We start from the raw sequence: 9,541 nt of genomic DNA, 5'->3' as shown, positions 1-9,541 counted from the left end.
CCAGGGCCCAGTTGAACTCCCTCTATTAGCTTTCTTTGTTGCCATGTCATAATGTTAACATATACTATGCTTGTCTTTCATTTAAGTCCCCAGATATTTTCTACAGCAACCATTGTTGTCTGACGCAAATTTCCCCATCCTATATAAGTGATATAATTCATTTGAACCTAAGAACAGGACTTTCCTACTTCCCCTTTAAATTTTTTTTTAAATTTGATTCTATCCATCAGGAATGACCTGACAGGTAGGAGAAGAACCAGGAGAGAGTTGTGTCATTAAAATCTAGAGAGGAGAGAATATCCAGAAAAGGGTTCAGAGAGGTCAAGAAGGATGAGGATTTAGAAAAGGCAATTAAGCATTCAGGGGTAATTGTAGAGAGAGAGTTGGTGCCATTCTTAACATTCAACTATTCTAGTTGTTTACTTTGAAATCCTACCCAATCATTTTCTCTGATAATTTTCTCATTTGATTGACCAAGTTTGCCCAATCAGAATTTTTCCAAAATTGAAGCATGAGCAATGTCAATTAACAGTAAAGTGCATTGTTTCCAAGATCTAATTGAATATTGCACTGCTGTGCAATGTTTGCTTTGAACTCTAATTGACCTAAAGATGAATATATGGCTAGAAAGAGAAAGATTGAAATTAAGAGGGGCTCTACAGAAATTTCAGCTGAGGACCCTCTGAAAGATTAGCAACTCAGTTGCAAGACATCTAACTTAATACCATAGGAACAGTATTTTAATCATTCAAAGACTAGACTTTTCACTAACTTTGCTGGTAGAAATCAAGTGATAGCCAATAAATCAGTTCCTGATTAGAAAACAGGTATCACTTCCATGTGGCAGGGGCAGTTAGGGGTGTGACACCTTCATAATCTGAAAATCTGTGTAAAATTATTTGGTTTTCCCTTCATACCAAAGAAGAAGATATGAATTATTATGGTATTAAATATTAAATATTTTGATGTTATACAAGATTATACATATATTTTATGCATTTCTGATCTTCTAAACTTTTTTCTATTTGATAGTCTTAGAATGTCATCTGTGGCTTCTGACAAAACTCTCCCAAATTCCTATTTAATATCTTGTGTTGATTTGTAATATATCAAAATTCTCATAGGAAAAGTTGCGATGTGGAAGGGTAACTGTAGTATAAAATATTATCTTTAAATTTACCAGAACACAGAAACAGAAGAATAATACATTAGGATTAATATATAAATTAATATAAAATATTAATTTATACATTATAAGGTATACATTTAAGCAATGGCAGAGTGGAGAATAGAGGAAGAATTTAATGCTAACTTATCCCAATCCATAGTTGTTTTAGGCTTTTCACTTCCAGTTAAGTGATACAGTGTATATAACATTGGACATGGAATTAGGAACATGTAAATTGAAATCTGGCCTCAGTCACTTACTAGATGTGTGACCCTGAGCAAGACACTTACCATCTCTGTGTCTTAGTTTCTGTATTTGTAAAATGGGAATAATAATAGCAACTATTGCCCTGAATTGTTGTAAGGATCAAATGAGATAATACTTGTTAACAACTTTGCAAACTTTAAGACCGTATGTAAATGCTAGTTATTCTTAGCTATTATTCACATTCAGTTTATGTATTACTAATCTTTTACTGCCTCTGGTATATTTTCTAAGTGCCAACAAAAAGATTTTGTGTGTGTGTGTGTGTGTGTGTTTTAATTGAACTGTTGCTAGGTAACTGCAAAAAGTGGGCAAAATATATAATGCACTGATGATGAATCTGGGCTTCCTAAATACTTTCCCTCATTTGGATACAGTCACTTCAAATTCAGAAAATAATTCTATTCTAAATTAAGAATAAGTTTTATATCCTGCCAAGGAGTGCCCCAGGCAATCGAGGAACACCCTCAGCTTAAATCTCAATTGCCTGAATATCATTTTAGGCAGATGTTCACTTAGGAAATGGGAAATTTTTGACTTGGAGGATGGGCTGACAGTGTTCAGTCAGTAAGACTAGAAATCAACAATGGTACTTCTGAGCACCATATTTTCTCTTTTCTGAAAAAAAGAGGTTTCAGTATTTACTTTACTTTGACATTAACTTTATGTACCATTCAACATGATTCAATCAGAGTAGAATTAAGAGCTAGAGGACAAAATAATTAATAGGTTTTGCTAAGTTGTTTGTCCCCTGAACTGGCAGAAAGAGTAGATCATATGGTGTCTGGATGTTCTATTTGCTGTGAGGATTTAATCTTGTCTCAGACTGAGATCTGGTCAGATCTCAAAAGATTTTATAGCATTTAAACTAACAAAAAAATATCAGGTAAAGCCTATCAGAGTGTATATAATTGCTTGTCCCAAATCTTTTGGCTTACTTGGCAATATTTATCACCTAATTAGGAAGGTCTACTTAACAATATTTGCTCAAATAAAATTACCTGAAAAACTGCTGTTTTAAATATGTTGACCCTGAACAGATATGAGATAGAAAGGTGCTCTATTCCATTCATAATATTGTTAAAGCCATAGTCAGTTATTTTGTCTTGTTTTTTTCTTCTTAATTACTATTTATCTGCCTGCCTATCTGTCTGTCTATATTTGTGAAGCTATTAGAAACAGAATGTCTCCAGAGAAGACTTTATTTATACTTTCTTCACTTTGTAAACAAAAACATTTATGTTCATATTTCTTACATTTATTGTATTCATGTTAATTTATTGTTCATATTTACATTTACTACTTAAAAAATGAGGTGGTAAGGAATTTTTCTACAACTTTAAAATAAAGTATGAAGTTCCTTAATCCATATGAAGGGATCAAAGGACTAGAACATAGGATGAAGATAACTGACAACATGTAGAAAACTTCAAGAAATTGGTTGAGATGATCAACCATACTTCTTGGGCATGTTTTTTAAAAGGAAGCTGGTCCTTTTTTAGTTAGTGAGCTCTTTAGTTTGAGAAGAGGGCTAGCATAGAAGGAAGAATTCAGCTTTTACTTTTACATACCTTCCCAAATTCCCTAATATCAACAATGGCATTTTGCATGAAGCCTAAAAGAGAAATTCAAATACTAACCTTTTGTGTAGAGCTGTGATTAGCAAACTACAGTCCCTTGGCCAAATCAAATCATCCTGTTTTTAGATAGCCTATGAACTAAGAATAGTTTTTACTTTTTAAAAATAAGTTTATTTAAAAATAAATTTTAAATGAGTAAAATCCATTGGCAAATTGGATTTGTCCCTCATACTGAAATTTGCCAGTTTCTGGTGTAAAAGACAGAATATTCTGATCTCTAGAGTTCCAGGAAGTCTAGTAGCTGAAGTCATGAGAAGTATGGACAATCTGGGATCTGGCCTCGCAATTCTTCTCCAGGGAGAACTGAGTTAAAACTTCTATCGGTTTCAGGTTAAAGTTCTGTCTCTTTCCATAAGAAAAAGGACCAGTAGTACTCTATTCAAAGATTTCAGAAGAGCCAGAATCTAGAGTCAGTGGTGATTATAGTCAGTGGATGAGGTAATTACTAGTCAAATCTATGAGGTCAAAGTCACCAGGATTCACCTGAAGATATCAGTATAACTGAAGTACTGGAATCATGAATTGCCCTTCTTCTTATAGGATTTGGTCATATGCACTCCTTATATATGTTCTTTTCCATTTATAGAATCCATATGTGTTTACTGTTCCCATTGATCCTATGGATTTATGTTAAAATATATCCCTGGTTTGTTGGGGGTTTGCTTTGCATTGCTAATTATCTGCAATTTCAGGAAATATTTTTGCTTTGAGCTAATTTTGTTGACTGGTTAATGAATGTAAAGGTCAATATATCAGTGAGTACTTATGAAATATAGTATAGAGGGTTCAAATGCATGCAAATGAGTATAGAACATGGCCTCAATAATTCTTATCCTGTGTGATTTATATACCTATCTTTTCTAAATTCTTGATAGTGAATATGCCTAATGATTTAAAGACCTTAGTCTTCTTTATGGGTTCAAAAATATAAAACTGGATGGATTCTCATAACTACCTTGGACTCAAGGTTAACCTCAAGTTAACCCTAGTGGACCCAACCTGAAAAGTGAGTTGGGGGTTGGTATCCCAGAGAGGGGATGGCAATATTAAGCAATAATGATTTCTATCTACTTACTTCCCTAAAACCCCAACTGTTGAATACCAGTATTCTTTCAGTGATACTCTATGAATGGATTATGGAATATACTGATCTTAAAGTAATTGCCATGGCAGATGAATTAAAGGGCAATGAGGAGCTGCATTTCTGACAGATATAGATATGTTACAGAAAATTAGATTTGATTATATATGGGAAATACCATGAGACATCCTTGAGGACATATATTACCTAAAAAGGAGATTGGTCAAGTAGTAAAAATGATGTTATGGTAGCCATAAAATATTGAGCATATTATAGTGAAAAGCACTATTAAGTATCAGAGGTCTTAGATATAATCTGTGAATCTATGAACAAATTACTTAAATCTCTGGTTTTCTCTTTCAACTATAAAATGATGGGTTGTACTTAGGAAAATCCCTCCAGTTTTACACTTCTGAACTTATAAAGAAGACTTTAAATAATTAGTCATATTCACTATCTAGAATTTAGAAAAAAATAGCTATATAAATCACACAGGATAAGAAGGTATTGAAGTTATGATCTATATTCATATCTATAAAGTTATTGATGCATTAGAAGCAGTTAAGAACTATATTTTATTAATAGAAAAGAATAGAAGTTGTGTGTGTATACGTATTTATGACATAAGTATTTGGTTGTCAGAGGAAAGTGTGTCAACAAAGAATGTTAATTAAGATCTATCTCTGAGAAGTCATAGCTACTTCAGAATAATGGTGGCCTTTGCTTCCTAGAACTACAAGAGCTTCAATGGTCATTCTTATATGTCCTTCATAGCATCTTGGGAAAGTTACTTAACTCTGTGTGTCTCAATTTTCTAATCTATTATGAAACAATAAATTTGATTAGATGGAACAATTCTGAATTCTATAACTCTGTTTACTGGAGGACAATCAGAAAAACCTGAGCAGTGAAAAGCCTTGATTCCATGTCATGAGGATTAGTTAAAAGAATTGAGAATGTTTGATCTGGAGAAGAGATTTAGAGAGGACATGATAGCTATATTCACATATTTGAAGGTTTTCCAAGTAGAAGAAATGTTAGATTTACTCCTTTTAACTCCACAAGGCAGAAGTTGGAACAATGGGGTAGAAGTGACAAAAAGACAAAATTAATTTGACGTCAGGAATATATTCCTAGCAATTAGAACTTTCAGAAGTAAAGCAGGTTGTCTTGGCAGTTGCTAAGATGTTTTCTGTGATCCAATTGACATCAATGCCTGTACAAGATGTCCCAAAAGTCATATGGTAGTTTTAAATTTTAATTGCTTTAAAATCTTATTGTAGCTTTAAATTACTAAAGCTTAACACTTCAATAAGACCTTTGGGATTTCCTGTATATGTTTTAAAATTGTTTCACAATTATTCAAATCTTTGTTACAACTGAAACCATGCCTACTCTTCCTTTGGAAACTTCAATTAGTATAATACGAATCACTGGTCATCCCTTCAGTTATGAACTACAGTGGTCCTAATAGTTCTTTACATAGAGTTTAAAATTTGACAAATACTTTGAATATGTTATTTCATTTGATTCTCACAAGAACCCCTAGGAGATAGGTGCTATAATTATCCCTATTTTACAAATGAAGATACTGGACCTGAAAAACTTGAGGTTATATGCTTAGTCAAAACTAGTAAGTATCAAGGTACAAGTCATTTTCAAGTTTAAGCTGATTCTTTAACTAATATGATGCTTTTAAATGTAACTCAAAATAAGATTGTGATTCAACACTTAAGGCTTTATACAAAGATAAGCTCCAAGTAGGCACATTATCTAGATTTAAAAGGTTGAATCATATACAAATGAGAAAAACATGGAAAAAATTACCTATCAGATCTAACAACAGAAGAATTCATGACTAAACACAGAATAGTAAAGATCATAAATATAAAATGAATAATTTTGATTATATAAAATTTAAAAGTTCTTATACAAACATTTAATAAAGTTAAGATTATAAGGGGAAAAAATGAGAAAATATCTTTTCAGCAACTTTCTTTGATAAAGTTTTAATTTTCAAGGTATATAAGGACTAATTCAGATTTGTCAGAAAAAAGAGCCAGTCTCTAGTGGGATAGAGGTAAGACTTCTAGTGATTTCAGCTTAAAGTTCTGTCTCTTCCCATAAAAAGACATAGTAATACTCTAAAAAAAGATTTCATCAGAACCACAATCTAGAGTCACTGGTGAATATAGCCAATGAATGAAGTAGAATCTGGTCAAGACTATGTTCAAAGTTAACAGAGGTCATGTGAATACTTCAGTGAAATGAAAGCATTGAAAGCATGAACTAAGGATATGAAATGTCACCTCAAGGGAAGAAATCTAGTCTATTTATAACGATGAAAAAATGCTATGCTCCAAATTATTACTAACATGCAAATTAAAGCAATTCTTAGATACCACATCATACCCATCAAAGTACCAAAGATGACCAAAAAGGAAAATTATAAATATTGAAAGGACTATGGGAAAACAGACATACTGATATGTTATTGGTGACCTGTGAATAGATGCAAGTATTCTGGAAAGCAATTTGGGATTATACACAAAAAGTTAGTAAATAGTGACCTAGGTGATAGGTCTATACCACAAAAAGATTAAAGAAAGAGAAAAAAAAATCATATAATGTACAAAACATTTTATTAATGCTCCCTTTTTAGCACAGGTGCAAAAAATCAGAAAACAAAGAGAATGTCCAACAGTTAATTAATGGCTGAATAAGTTATGATATATGAATATGAAGGAAATAGAAGATTTCAGAAAGACATAGACGATTCATATGAACTGATACAGAGGGAAGAGAACAAAATCAGAAATCTAATAATTTATCCTATAATATCAATATTTTAAAAATGAATAATTTTGAGACAACTTGAACGGCATAAGAACAAGAACAATTTGTGTAATAAAACATTAGTAAAAATAAAACAAACAACTTTGAAAGCTATAAGAACTATGAACAATACACAGAGCATTAATGATTCCTTAGGATGGATGATGAAATATTTTATGTATTACAGAGAGATAACAGATTTAGGTTATAGAATGAGACATATGTGTAGTATATATCCAATATTTGTAATAATTATTGAGTTTTTTTTTTACTTAATTACATATATTGATTATAAAAATTGTTTTTCTTTTTTAATGTGAAGTGTAACTGAAGAGAGAAAAATTAACTTAATTAAATTAATTTTTAAAAAATTGAGAAGAAGGATGTTGGTGCTAAAGATGTGTAATGCTGCATGTACTTACAGATGAGACCCCTATGTTAGAAATTTTATTTAATTGCTTTATTTATTATAAGACTCCTTTCATGAAGTGGGAATAATAGGTAAGTATTAGTAATATAAAAACAAAATACATCAATAAAACTTAAAAAATTGAACAATGTCTATGGAAAGTGAGAGAACTAACTCAGATTTTTAATATAAAACTGAGTTTTTTTAAACTATAAGTTTTTTCAAGATTCTTTAATATTTATCACAATTACAATGTATATGATGTGAATACTCTTTGGATCTAATCTTGTGTGCTATTTTAAGTCTAACTCTGTATAGCCATGGCAAGATATACTGAGACCATAAAATAGAAACAAATGGGTCTAGAATAATAAATTTTGGAGTACTAAGGAAATTTAGAGATTATCTACCTGGATATTCTCTTCTCTCTGGAATTTTATAAAAGTATTTTTATTGTCATTCTATTTATCTGATCTCTTCTTCTTAATTTTGTGTGCTGGATTATCTTTCATGTCATACCCATTAGCTATTCATGTACTTCATGGATCTGCCCTGCTCTTTCTGTCTCTCTTTCTCATTTCAGTTGCACTTCGTTGGGTTTCTTTCACGCCCAGAGGAACTTTAGCATCCTGAATTTTTACCAAAAAAATACAGCCTTTATTAAGGGTCACTCCTTTCCTAGTCAGGATGATTGCACTACAATATTTTAAGCTGTGATAGAAAAATCCAAATCCCATCCTTGGATATCCTCTTCTCAGCCTTCTCAAAAAATTTATGTTGTCTGAGGAGTGGGATGATCAAGTTTCATGGAACTGAATCTTGAAGGAACAAATAAGATTTTAGCAGGTAAGTTATTTGAGTAAAGCCAATCCTACTAACACAGTGAATAAAGTCCAAACAATAAAATTCAACTGATTTTATTCATTAGATCACAGAGATTGAGAGATGGAATTTGGGCATTAAATTACTTGATCACATCTATACATAAGGAAGATTAATCTGGAAAGTATGAGAAGACTGCTTGGAGAGGGATGAAACATAAAATTGAGGGACAAATTAGGAGAAAATTACAATAATCTAAGTGAGAAGTAATGACTAGGTAATAGGGAAGATATTTAATGTTTGTCTTATGTAGGGAAGAAGGTATTTTAAAAAATAATAGAATAGTGACAAATTAGGATTTAGTTATATGTCCAGGGAAATTTTTCTGAGAAGTGCTCATTTGGAAGAAGAGGAGTACAAAATTCTGCGTAGTTGAACAAGTAGTCAATTAATCTGGTTGAATTTTAATTCTTCAAGGTTAGGGACTATTTTCCTCCATTTCTTTAGATTCCTACCTCTTAGCACAATGCTTTTCACATAGTAGATATTAAAAATGCTTATTGAATCTACTTAGCTCAGAAATTGAGTTGGAAAGAACCTTAAAGATGGTCTAACATAACATCCCCATTTTATAAATGAGGTAATTGAGGCCCTCAGTGGAGAAATGTGTTGCCTGTGGTTACATAGCCATTAAATAGCAGAAATGGAATTGAAATCCAGAAATTCTGACTTCACTGTGACCACCGTGAAGTGTTAGGAAGATTATTTGGACTAACTCCAAACCAAAGCTTCATTGGCCAAATGAAGCCAATCTTTCCATTCAAATCTTATTAAAAGTATTTTTAAAAGTCATGTGAAGGAACAGAATGTCTTTTCCAGCATAACTTTTATTGCTTTTATGTAGGGAGACCCAGTGAATCATAAATGTCTATACTACTTATACAGTATTATAAGTGGGGTGTTGTCTGGATTTGGCAACCTATGAAAGTAGATAGGAATATAAACTTTAAAGACAATGGGAAAGAAAGGTCATCACTTCTTAGGAAACTGAGGTTTCTATATTTAATTTTGTCAATTTTACCCCAGGGCTAAATTTCAAATGGGTACAAAGTGCTTCCACTTAATCCTTTATTTAGTTAAGGCCTTAGTTAAATGTCACTTTAATGGCAAAAAGAAAGGGATTGTATATATCTCAATTTACTTTTGCCCTGATTTTCTAATAGCACATAAGAGGGAAGACTTCTATGAGTTTGAGAAAGAACTGAAATCCCTAAGATCCTCCCATCTTTTGGATATGTATTATTTAAAATGACAATAATAAT

This window comes from Sminthopsis crassicaudata, chromosome 4, assembly GCF_048593235.1.
Source record: "Sminthopsis crassicaudata isolate SCR6 chromosome 4, ASM4859323v1, whole genome shotgun sequence".
NCBI classification, from domain to species: domain Eukaryota; kingdom Metazoa; phylum Chordata; class Mammalia; order Dasyuromorphia; family Dasyuridae; genus Sminthopsis; species Sminthopsis crassicaudata.
Note: the sequence above shows the minus strand (reverse complement) of the source record.